At 36.5% G+C, this 13,701-nt stretch overlaps 1 protein-coding gene across 1 annotated transcript in view; it reads right to left on the bottom strand.

The window, feature by feature from the left end:
- The window catches only part of LOC108718696 (SKI family transcriptional corepressor 2), a 30,638-nt gene extending 17,413 nt beyond the window's left edge, over positions 1-13,225 (bottom strand). The window contains 1 exon segment of the mRNA XM_041570270.1: positions 12,619-13,225. The gene's annotated coding sequence lies outside the window, so the exon portion shown is untranslated.
- Between the last annotated feature and the right edge of the window lie 476 nt (positions 13,226-13,701).

The following is a 13,701-nucleotide window of genomic DNA, read 5'->3' as shown; positions in this document are numbered from 1 at the left end:
GACAATTCAATAATGATTCAATCCAAAGAACAAGAGAGAGCAAAAAGTTCTAAGCAGTTGTGTAAAACCAAATGATCCTCCTAATTTTTTATAGATTATAAAAATTAGAAAATAGCAGAATTATAACTTCTTTCCATAACTTGGTTGCAGCCACTTTGCAAAGTTGCAAGTCAATCGTTGGTCATCTAAAAGCTTAAGAAAATAATGGGGTTCAAACCCACAGTGTGTATCATTTATTTATTTTAGGGATGCACCGAATCCAGGATTCGGTTCAGGATTTGGCCAGGACTGCTTTTTTCAGCAGGATTCGGCCGAACCTAATCCTAATTTGCATATGCAAATTAGGGGCGGGGAGGGAAATTGCGGGACTTTTTGTCACAAAACAAGGAATAAAAAAATGTTTTCCCCTTCCCACCTCTAATTTACATTTGCAAATTAGGGTTCGGATTCGGTTTGGCATTCTGCCGAATCTTTCGCAAAGGATTCGGGGGTTTGGCCAAAATAGTGGATTCGGTGCATCCCTAATTTATTTATTATAAAACAGTTAAAATTGCACTTACAAAGTATCACTGTTTAAAAGGTCATCAGTGACCCGGCTTATGCTGATCAGTTGAATATGTTGCCACCTCACCAAGCATGTGATAACCAAAACGTTTTGTTGGACCGTGGTCCACTTTATCAGGGTAAAGTGCAATTTTAGCTGTTTTATCATAAATAATTGATAAATAACTGAATGGTACATACTATGGGATTGGACCCCTCTATTTGCTTATGATTTTTAAAGGGTGGCTAAATGTTACATAATTGTTATAAAGTATGTCCCAGACACTATTCCCAAAGACTATTATCCCACTGTTACTATAGGCACCATCTCTCCCTACTATACCTGCTATCCCACAGTCACACTCCCTTCCCAGAGACTATTATCCACTGTTACTATAGGCACCATCTCTCCCTACTATACCTGCTATCCCACAGTCACACTCCCTTCCCAGAGACTATTATCCACTGTTACTATAGGCACCATCTCTCCCTACTATACCTGCTATCCCACAGTCACACTCCCTTCCCAGAGACTATTATCCACTGTTACTATAGGCACCATCTCTCCCTACTATACCTGCTATCCCACAGTCACACTCCCTTCCCAGAGACTATTATCCACTGTTACTATAGGCACCATCTCTCCCTACTATACCTGCTATCTCACAGTCACACTCCCTTCCCAGAGACTATTATCCACTGTTACTATAGGCACCATCTCTCCCTACTGTACCTGCTATCCCACAGTCACACTCCCTTCCCAGAGACTATTATCCACTGTTACTATAGGCACCATCTCTCCCTACTATACCTGCTATCCCACAGTCACATTCCCTTCCCAGAGACTATTATCCACTGTTACTATAGACACCATCTCTCCCTACTATACCTGCTATCCCACAGTCACACTCCCTTCCCAGAGACTATTATCCACTGTTACTATAGGCACCATCTCTCCCTACTATACCTGCTATCCCACAGTCACACTCCCTTCCCAGAGACTATTATCCCACTGTTACTATAGGCACCATCTCTCCCTACTATACCTGCTATCCCACAGCCACACTCCCTTCCCAGAGACTATTATCCACTGTTACTATAGGCACCATCTCTCCCTACTATACCTGCTATCCCACAATCACACTCCCTTCCCAGAGACTATTATCCCACTGTTACTATAGGCACCATCTCTCCCTACTATACCTGCTATCCCACAGTCACACTCCCTTCCCAGAGACTATTATCCCACTGTTACTATAGGCACCATCTCTCCCTACTATACCTGCTATCCCACAGTCACACTCCCTTCCCAGAGACTATTATCGCACTGTTACTATAGGCACCATCTCTCCCTACTATACCTGCTATCCCACAGTCACACTCCCTTCCCAGAGACTATTATCCACTGTTACTATAGACACCATCTCTCCCTACTATACCTTCTATCCCACAGTCACACTCCCTTCCCAGAGACTATTATCCACTGTTACTATAGGCACCATCTCTCCCTACTATACCTGCTATCCCACAGTCATACTCCCTTCATAGAGACTATTACCACACTGTTACTATAGACACCATCTCTCCCTACTATACCTGCTATCCCACAGTCACACTCCCTTCCCAGAGACTATAACCCCACTGTTACTATAGACACCATCTCTCCCTACTATACCTGCTATCCCACAGTCACACTCCCTTCCCAGAGACTATTATCCCACTGTTACTATAGACATCATCTCTCCCTACTATACCTGCTATCCCACAGTCACACTCCCTTCCCAGAGACTATTATCCACTGTTACTATAGACACCATCTCTCCCTACTATACCTGCTATCCCACAGTCACACTCCCTTCCCAGAGACTATTACCCCACTGCTACTATAGCTATAGGCCCCCATAAAAAAGAGGTACACTGCCGGTAGATATAACTAAATATCTCGGGTGGGCATGTAGAAGAAAGCAGTATACAGTATAGTGCACAGTCATGCATCCTTTGTGGTCCAGAATTTTCTCAGCCCCCATTTCTGCTGTGGGCCCCAAAAATGTCCAGTCCAACAGGAAAACACTTTCTGTTCTAGTTGGTCTCAAACAGAAAAAAATCAGTCACCTGTCTTTTAATTTTTGGGGCCATTCCTTCCTTGATGTATTGTCTCTTATCAGTTGTATCTCCTTTGTATCAATTTGCAGTGATGCTACACTTAATTAAAACCCAATTAACCTCTCCAATATACAAGAGCATGTGCTGCCCACAGAAGGGGTTTCTTTACTGAAATGAATGGCAAAGTAAATGGGCTTATAGCATGGATTTTGGCCTTGCAGGACACCCAGAATCTGCAGCACTTTAAAAAAAGCAAAACCTATATTATATATATATATATATATATATATATATATATATATATATATATATATCTTAATTAATAAAATCATAAAACCAATTTTCCATTAATTAAATCTCAGGAGACAAATTGCATATTGCAACGGCAGATATTATCATACAATTCAACATTATTGCAACTATGCAACACACATAACCTATATCTATATAGACATACATACTGTGTATATAAATTATAAATGATATATAAATATATATATATATATAATATATATAAGTTAATATACAATATATATATTTGTAAAAGCATGTGAGAGTTTGTGTGGTCTCATAATTATAAACATATCTTTGAATACGGATAATGTCGTGGTAGGATTCGCGAATTGATATTCTAATTGATCAATTACTAAGCACATTAAAATCGTAACCTGTAAAATGCACAAGGAATAATCTTAACAATAATCTGACTTTTCCAAATTCCCAAAATGACACTGGATATTGCAATTATTATTTGCACCCGGTGTGATGAGGCCAAAGCGACCAATGCGACTAACTGTTTTCTCTGATACAAATCAAACAGAAGGAAAAATCTGATTTATTCCTTTACTACCATTGTGGAAAGAATTATTCGTATTTTTCTGATCAAGTACATCGCACGAATAACGAATAAATTGCTAAATGATAATGCTCCTATCAATGACTTCGCTGGTTTAATCGATGATAATCGTTGTCGGTTAATTGAATTACATATATTTGTACAGTGCCATTTTTTTTTATAAAGAACCTTCTCAGAAATAGTCATTTAAAAATAATAATAATAATAGTCAACGAATGAATATATTATACAGAATTAATATATTTTTAAAAAAATGGTTTCCTACTTATTTTTTTAATTTATTTTTCTCTTTTTTAGTTATTTTTAAACCGATTAAGGAAATGACTCATGATTAAAGCAAAGTTCAACAGCAAATAGGCGATAGAGTAATGATACAATTACATAACCGGGGATTACTCTAAGGTAGAATTCCTGTTGACTCTGTATATACCTGCTGTAGTGTATACACTGTACCCTGGCCCAGGAAGGATTAACTGCATTTGATGATTTACATCCAATAACTGTATCTTTTCTACCCACTCTCCTCTATACAACCCCGACCCCTTGGAACAAGAAAAAAAATCAACATATCACATTCCCCGATATGAACAGTACTCAGGTCGGTTTATATTATTGAGACAAGGTTAGAGATTTAATAAATTCATTTCTCACTGTAGCCGAAAACAAAATCCTCTCCTTACAGCTACAATTTAAGGTTACTCCTTGCAGTTCTCTCTAAGCGATTTGTGCGCAAAGCTCTGTTACTATTGCGGATCGCGTTGCGCTCACTAACACACACACGTGTGGCTGTAAAGAGCAGGAGGAAAGGAGAGGTATAATAAAGAATATTTAAGGCAGCAGCTCAGTACTAAGGAAATACCTGTTAGTAGTAGGGTAATCCTCACACAGTGGAGCAGGACATCCTGGGATGGAGATTTTGGGTTATTGTATATCCAGGATAATAAACTCGTCTGTAGGACCTAGAGGATGTGACCTGGGAGAGTCAGGGTGCAAGTGTTTGTGTAGAGCACCCAGCTCACATTCAGCTTCAGCCTGGACTGTCACTCTACTCCTTCAGCACCTCTAGCTGACGTCATCGCCTCCATATTAACCCCTTCCCCCCACAAGGAGTCAACATATATCCTATAGGTTGGAGGGGAGGACTAAAGGAGGGGTGCCTTACAAATATTCTATGATGGATCTTTGAAATGGCAGAATTAAGACAATCCACGTATATATGAGCAGAAATCACTCGAATAAGGTAAAGAAAAAGAGCCAGGTGCTAATTTTTATCTTAAATTACTGACACCCCCCTCCTGATCTACAGGGACTATAAGGGATCCGCTGGATTCCATCACCCTGAGAATAACAGCGCAAATATAAAACAATCCAAAATCAGGGACAAACGTGTCCAAAGTATTTACAAGCGAAGAACAATATCATTTATTTTGCAATATACCATTAAAAGGCCTAGTGTTTGTATAAAGCAGGGGATATAAATATATATATATATATGGCCAATTAAATCAGATAGATCAGATAGAAAAAGGCCCATATATGGCTCAAACATTTATAAATAGAGTAAAAAGATGTCCAAACTGATAGATATAAATAGAGATATAGATAGATAGACAGATACATAAGAGATTGATGAATGAATGGATGAAAGATAGATAAATAGATGGATGAAAGATAGATAAATAGATGGATGGAGGGATAGATGATAGATAGATAGATAGATAGATTGACAAACAGATAGATTGATAGATAGAGATAGACAGACATATAGATAGATAGATAGATAGATAGATAATAGATAGATAGAAAGAAAGAAAAAAAGATAGAGAGATAGAGACATAGACATATATATATATATATATATATATATATATATATATATATATATATATATATATATATATATAGATATATATAGATAGATATATAGATAGAGATAAATAAACAGAGATATATAGATAGACAGACAGACAGACAGATATATAGATAGATAGATAGATAGATAGATAGATAGATAGATAGATAGATAGATAGATAGATAGATAGATAGAAAAATAAATAAATAGATAGATAGATAGATAGATAGATGATTGATAGAGAAATAGACAGATATCTAGATAGATAAACAGACAGACATATAGATAGATAGATGGATAGATATAGAGATAGTTGGATAGATAGATTATAGATGGATGGATGGATAGATAGAGAGATAATTAATAGACAGACAGATATAGTTGGATAGATAACACTGTGCGCTAAATAAACGTATCAGATCCCTACATTCCCTGCTCGGGGGGCACAGGTGGGCAGGATTCCTGTATCATTTCCCAGGATTTAGTTACTATGTAGGACACTGATAATAATTATTTCTGCTACAAACAATTGAGCTAAAGAAATTAGAATCCCAATTAACGGGGGGGGGGCAAAGCTATTGTAGCTGCTCATTAAACAAAAGATAAAGTGAATTATGCGGCCAGCGCCCTGATTTTGGGGGCGAGTGTAATTAATTGCTCAGGGTTTTTTTAGCAGCAGAATCTGAAAGAAGATCCAGTGAGCAGGTTCTTATGTGTCCCAGTAAAATGTCTGCACTGAGCGCAAAATATCATTGTAATTAGTACTTTTTATATTTATTTATATTTATATGTCGCTTATTTAATCCATGTTCTGTGTAGTTTCCATGTACTGACTAGAAAGGTCACAGGATCACATACAGCACAAATATATATATATTTTTCACTCACTTGTGTTTTTGTTAAATTGGAACTTGTATTTTTTACTCTTTCTTTTTTACTCTACTACTTTTTGAACTTTTATCCGTTAACAAGAACTTTTTGTAATATTCGCCGAACGAGTTATTTCTTGCATATTGGCAGGTTTCTCAGAAAATGATTCCAAACGAAACGATTTTGTCTTTTAAATAAAACACATTTCCAAGGCTCCCCACTCACTTATTCATCTGATGGACAATTACACCCACAAATCTATTCACACCCACAAATCTACTCACAACTACACGTCTATTTATCTTACAAGATTCAATATTATCTGATAAAATCTTCCCACTGGCAAAAAAAAAACCTTCTGCGCCCAAGTCCTATAGAAGCGCCTAAAATCTTTATCTGTGCGTAATTTCCTTCTGGGGTCGCACAGTAATCCCTTGTCATAAAGTTCACAATCGCATACATTCCTTACATCTCGGCCGATAATTTTACGGCTCCTAAATGCTCGGGAAAATGACAGGTCATTTAATGCTACTTGGGTCTCAGCTGATCTGATTTTGCCCTTTTCCTTTGTACAAATGTATCTGTTCTCCCTTCACTGGAGTTTACACTTTGCCCTTCTCACAGGCCTCGGCGAAGGCTGGTCATTACTGGGTTAATTCAAAGCACTGGAATAATAATGATAGTTTTGGTACATATGCCTGTATATATAATATAGATAATACATGCTTCTATTGTACATAAATATATGTATGTACTGTTTGTATATATATATATATATATATATATATATTTATTTTTTCCTTGAGAAGGTTCATGTGAAGGACCGAAACGTTGGATAAATAAACCTAGTTTTTCCTTTCTCACAATAATTTTGCAGTGTAATTCCTGAAAGTACCATCACTTTGTACTATGTGTATATATATATATATATATATATATATATATATATATATATATATATATATATACTCGCAATTTGGAATAAAGCATTCCCAGGCCAGCACTTCCCTTAGTAAATCAAATGATTTTATTTTTCACACATCACAGTGCTCTCTCTCTCTCTCTCTCTCTCTATATATATATATATATATAAATATATATATATATATGTTTGTACTGTGTGAGTTGTGGCACTCAGAATTTGTCTACCAAAAAACGAATGAGGGTAAAAAGAAATATCCATATATAAACTACAAATATAAGTATATAAGAACATATATATACTTATATATATATATATATATATATATATATATATATATATATATATATATATATATATATATATATATATATATATGTATATTTAAGTATATATATATATATATATATATATATATATATATATATATGTAGACAAATACATATAGACAAATACAAGATTCCTCTGCACTCAACCCATTATCAATATATTTAAGACAGAGACATTTTGTGCATACTGCTACTGAAAAATGCCTTACCCTTTAAACAAAACAGGGATTGTTTGTCCATATATTGCAATATATTTAAGCTGGCCAACTACGTCAAAGTCATCCCATATCTGGCCAGTCCTATGCTCAATTTTCATCTGATTCATTAAGAATTCTATGGTTTTAATTATACATTTTATAAAAGGGACGAATACGTTTTACCTGCAATTTACATATATATATATATATATATATATATATATACATACTTATATATATATGTACTGTATGTATCTTTATATATATATATATATATATATATATATATATATATATATATATATATATATATATATATATATATATATATATATATATATATATATATATATATGTGTGTGCGGAATATATATATATATATATATATATATATATATATAACTTACACTTTATTTTAAAATTTTGAATATTAGTTGAAGGTTACATATATTTACAACCATGAACTAACCTACTAAAAGAATTAAAGGGACACCCTGTTTTGGAGATGACAGTGGGGGTGCAGAGCGCACAGGTAGAGTCCTGAGTGGGTTTTGTTGTAGAGGAATTGACTCGAGTGGACTTCTGAATATTTAGAATACAAATTAGCTGGACTCCAGGTGGCTGGCTACTAGTTTTGAATAAATATAGGGATTTAACCTTTCAATAAATGGGAGAACGCCTTTATCTCTCTAAACATCACTTATCTATTTCTGTTTATCATGACATATCAGCTGATCTTATATGGCAGTAGCCAGGGATAACTGTCTGTCTATAACTGTCTGTCTGTCTATCTATCTATCTATCTATCTATCTATCTATCTATCTATCTATCTATCTATCTATCATCTATCATGTTTCTATCTATCTCAGTCTGTTCAAGTAAAAGCAAGGGATATTATAAAGAATGACATGACACAGGGGCACAGTTTGGTGCCATCATTACTGCTGTGTGACAGACCTAATTGGGGCAGTGCCATATTCATTCCCCTCTGGCAAAAAATGGGTTAAGGGCCCCAATATTGGGCAACTGCAGATTCTCATTGTCACTGCGCTTTCTTCTTTTAATTATGTTCTGACTCCACAAAAGTACCCTGCAAATAATGATTTCTCTCTCCCCTTTTCATTTGGAACTGGGAGGGGGTCGCAATGGAGAGGGTCCCATCTGCAAAGCCCTGAAGCTCATCTGATCACAGCACTTCAGGCCATATTTGTCTCCTTGAAAAACCCACAGCTGAGTAACAAAAGACAAGATCTGGCAGTGGGGGAAGAGGGTCTTTAAAGAACCTTTAGAATTACCGGGTACCTAAGGTTCTTCTAAAACTCCTGTGCCCTCCACATCTTTGGAACCACATATCATGTCATCTATGTAGCCGTCTGTCTGTCCATCTGTCTCTCTCAGCCTATGTCACTCCATTTATCAATGTATATTATTGATGTATCAAACTGCAAAAGAGAAACTCAAAAAAGCAAACCCAGCAATAGGTACAGAGTCAATGAAGAAGAAGATATTTCATTGTAAGCGTAATTATGTACATGTATTCATGTGATATTTGGGCATTTATACAAATACTTATAAATAAATACTTATAAATATAATATATATATATATATATATATTATATATATATATATATATATATATATATATATATATATATATATATATATATATATATATATATATATACATTTATATATACATTTATAAATACTTATAATAAGTATATACAAATATTTCTACTTATAACCCAAAGAATGATATGATTTTATGATGCGTTAATTATTAGAGATATATATTTCACATGAAAGGACTCTTTCCCTATCATATCTCTGAGTATTCCGCACACTATTTATTGACACCCTTTATATTTCAAGAGGTAACTGGAGAGGGATCTGCTGAGACTCAATGAGGCAAATAACGGCTTTAAGCGTAAAAACTTTAAAAAAAAACCCAAAACCCTCAGAAATAATATTTAATTAAAAATGCCAGTGGCTTCAAATAAAACAATAAACTTTATATATATATTTTTTTCTTTCCCCATCTCGTGTCTGGGTGAAATGCATCAGAAGAGAATAACAATTAAGAAGACGGATGGGCTTTATTGGGAGCGCAGCAATCCAACCTTAATTACTAACTTGTAATGAGAATTGGAATGTGAAAAAGGAAATTTATTTCTACCTAAGTTGCTGGTAGGAGCCGGGTCCTTGGCCAGGCGCCTTTAACTAATGACTAAACCCAATGGCAGCAGTGAAACAGTCTCATTCCATTTCCACAGGCATCTCCCAGGCTCACATTGTAAAGAGACATCTATCATTCCTGATGACCACCCACTGGGATATGATTGCAGGGCTGCTAGTATTACAATCAAGAGATTTCTTTATTTAATGTTAACATTCACTTAAAGCTGCCTGCTAATGACTCCTCTGAATCCACAACAGAGATTCCTGGTGTAGCCAAGAAAAGTATTTACACAAACACAAGTGTTCACCAGTGGGGAGGATGATACCTGGAACAGTTGTTTGTTTGTTGCAATGGGGGGTCCCCTAAAATCCCTGCTGAGAAATGAACACACAGCCTATAGTAGTAAGTCATTAGCTCTTTATTGCAGGACACCCATTCATTATTTATAGGTGTTTAGCCAACTTCCTGCATTTGACAACATCAATTAACCAGTCCAGGTAATGGGGCTGTTCAATGCTTTCCCCCTAATTTCCTCACAATTCAGTATCACAATGATCTCCCAGTTCACATTTAAACCCTAAATAAATCAATGGATTACAGACCCCACTTAAACTCGATTCACCTGCTCTACCTGGATTCTTTTGTTGTTGTCTATAAATAATGTTTTTGATTAATAAAAAAAAAAGAATTTATATTGTAATAAGATCATGGGCTTGTAGAATTATACAAATTCAGTTTTTTTTTAAATAAATCCCTAAACGAAAATAATTCTTTTGGGTCCAAGTGATTAGTGCTCATTTATCAAATGAATCTCCTTTGAAAACGTTTAGGATTGCTCAAATCTCATTCTGAGAAACAGAACTGTACAGATATTTACTAACACTAATACATTCACAATGTATTAGTGTGAGAAGGATTGAGATCTGCCTTTGTAGAAATGATGGGCAGTTGTGAGTTTTATCAAGAATGACCCAAAGTGGAGATGTTGACCCTAGACCAGTAGGGACAATTATTTGGGGGGATCGGTGCCTTTATTGAAACAGAAACTGGAAACTGTGTTGGCATATATTAAATGAGAACCTCCCACTGACATTTATGGATTTATTTTCTAATGTAAAGGTTGAAACAATTGCTTTGCAAGTAGTTTTGCCTTTTTTTAGGTGACCATAAACGAAAAGGAGACTGGTAGTCAAGTAGACCAAGTAGCAAAAATGTTTATCAAGAGAATGTGGGTTGATCCTTCAGTTGTTGTTAATGGGCAAATATGGGCATCTCCTAAAGCCTCTGGTATTGTAGAATAACATTCTAGAAGCAGCTGGAGGGCCTTAAGTTACTAACACTACCAAGGGTCCTGCAATTTGTCCAGTGTTGGTTTGTCTAGTCACAATCATTGTTCCATTATTTATAAAGCACTGCTGCCTGCAGTTACTGAACCACAACTCTCAATTTCCCCTTACAAGAAAGTTGGATGCTGCATGTCGCATACTGGATAGTCATAACCTACAGTGCTACTGACACCCTATTGCCTTCTTCTTGCAGTATGATTTAACCAATCCCCAGATGGAATGAAAACCAAAGCAATTCACCTTTTTAGAGCCCCCCCTCTATTCACAGTGGTGTTGGAAAAGGGTGCTGAGATGTCATAGGACACAAGGGGGCTCATTTATCAACACTGGGCAAATTTGCCCTTGGGCAGTTACCTATAGCAACCAATCCGTGATTAGATTTTTAAAGCTAGCTGCAAGTAGAACAATTAATGCAGCAATTTGATTGGTTGCCACGGGTCACTGCACATGGGCAAATTTGCCCAGTGTTGATAAATAAATGTTTATAAGCTACTGGGTGCTGGCAGGAATTGATCCACAGGGTGCGGGGTGCTGAAGTGACAGCTCCTTTGGTTTCCCACGCTGTGAGGTGCTGAACGGACAGCGCTCCTATAATAATATAGAATAATAATAGAATAATAATAGAATAAACTCTCTCTCTCTAGAGATTGGTCTAAATTCATTAAGAACCTTGTTTTAAAATTGTAGTAAGGAATTTCACTGCATCATAAAGGCTTCATCGAAAACCCACCCTAAAAAATAAAGCCTCTGATGTAGTCTGTATGCTGCTTACCCTTTAATTGCATCCATTGCATCTCAACCCCCAGCACAATATCAAGATTTGCAACGATAGATTTATCCTTAATTCTCTCTGCATTAGAAACACCATTGCAACCTCTAATCGTTTCTTTTCTTCTCTCGAATCCCCTGATAAAACCCACATTTCTTGTTCAATAATTAGACATCGGTACAAACAAATGTATACAATAAATATATTTAAATTTTAAAAAATAACCTGCAACTGATTTAGTGGGGGGAAATACAACAATTAGGCACATATTAATGGCATGGAAAACATGATCTAGAAGTTAAGACTTGACCAGACTGGAGACTTGCAAATAAACTCCCATCATTAGGAATCTCATGAGATGGTCGGTGTGTGTGTGAGTGAGTCGCCGTGTGAGTGTTTTTGGCAAATGACACGGGTTCGCTGTAATCAAAGATTAATTGACTTAATCAAATCGGCCCAGCCTCAACGATTAATCTTTTGGCAAGCAAATTACACTAAATTACCTCAATCTGCTTGGTCAGAGGGGGCGAGGCGCTTACAATTCAGCCTTCAATTAAAATCGCACGTTTAAAGAGAAGAAATCAATCTTGGCAATTAGATGTTGTGACAAGCAATGAGGGCAGGGCGGGCAGCAATTAATTACTGTACCTGGGAGCAGCAATGGATCAGGGTGGGCAGGAGGCAAAGATCTTCCCAAGGAGACTTTGGAGGCTACAAGGTAAAGTCACAGTGTATCCAGCTCATATCCTCATGTCCTCGACTTGTCCCATTGGTGTCAGTCTTCTTCTTCTTCCTCCCTTCAACACCTGCACTCCCTCTCTCCCTCTCTCCCTCTCTCCCTCTCTCTCTCTCTCTCTGTTCTCTGGAATATTTTAGATTTCTCTCTGTCTCTTGTGCCTGGTGTAAGGCTCAGGTCTTCCACGCCTACTATCAGTCAGCCAGAGCAGTGCAATGATACACCAGTCTCCTCTCTACAAACCCTCTACTTTCCAAAGGGGCTGTCAGTGAGAAGCAGCAGAGTCACATCAATCCCACCCACTGTTGGACAGGGACATGTCTCCAAGTCTTTTGTGCCCCAACTCTCTTTCTATTTCCTTTCTCTCTGTGTGTGTTTGTATTTGCCTTCAGCAAGAGCAGGAGGGAATAAAGGGAAAGCTCTTGTCTCTGTGACTCTCAAATTAAACAGAAGAAAACAACCACCTTCCCTCTTGGTGTCACTTTCCCCCCTATTGTCCTCCAGTGTGATGGAAGAGTAGTTACTTTGAAGGACTGAAGGTTTCAGTTTGCAGGGAATCAGGGGATTGTTCCTCAGCGGCTCTGCATAGTTACACTCAGAGGCATTGCTCAAAAAGAGCAACTGCAAGGATTAATAGCAGGATAGATCTATAGGGCTGTAACCAGGGATGTGCTAAGCCTGAACTGCTGCCCAAACCAGAAGTCAGTCTCTCTGCCGACTGCTGAGCAGCTTTTCCTCATGTGAAATGGCAGAACACCTATTATCTATCTATCTATCTATCTATCTATCTATCTATCTATCTATCTATCTATCTATCATCTATCTATCTATCTATCTATCTATCTATCTATCTATCATCTATCTAATCTATCTATCTATTTCTATCATTTTCAATCATTATCTATCTTATCTATCTATCTATTCTTTTTCTTTTTTCTTTCTTCTATCTATCTATCTATCTATCTATCTATCTATATCTATCTATAATCTATCTT

The sequence above is a fragment of the Xenopus laevis genome, chromosome 1L, assembly GCF_017654675.1.
Source record: "Xenopus laevis strain J_2021 chromosome 1L, Xenopus_laevis_v10.1, whole genome shotgun sequence".
NCBI classification, from domain to species: domain Eukaryota; kingdom Metazoa; phylum Chordata; class Amphibia; order Anura; family Pipidae; genus Xenopus; species Xenopus laevis.
The sequence above is the reverse complement of the archived record's forward strand: the minus strand, read 5'-3'. Positions and strand labels throughout refer to the sequence as shown.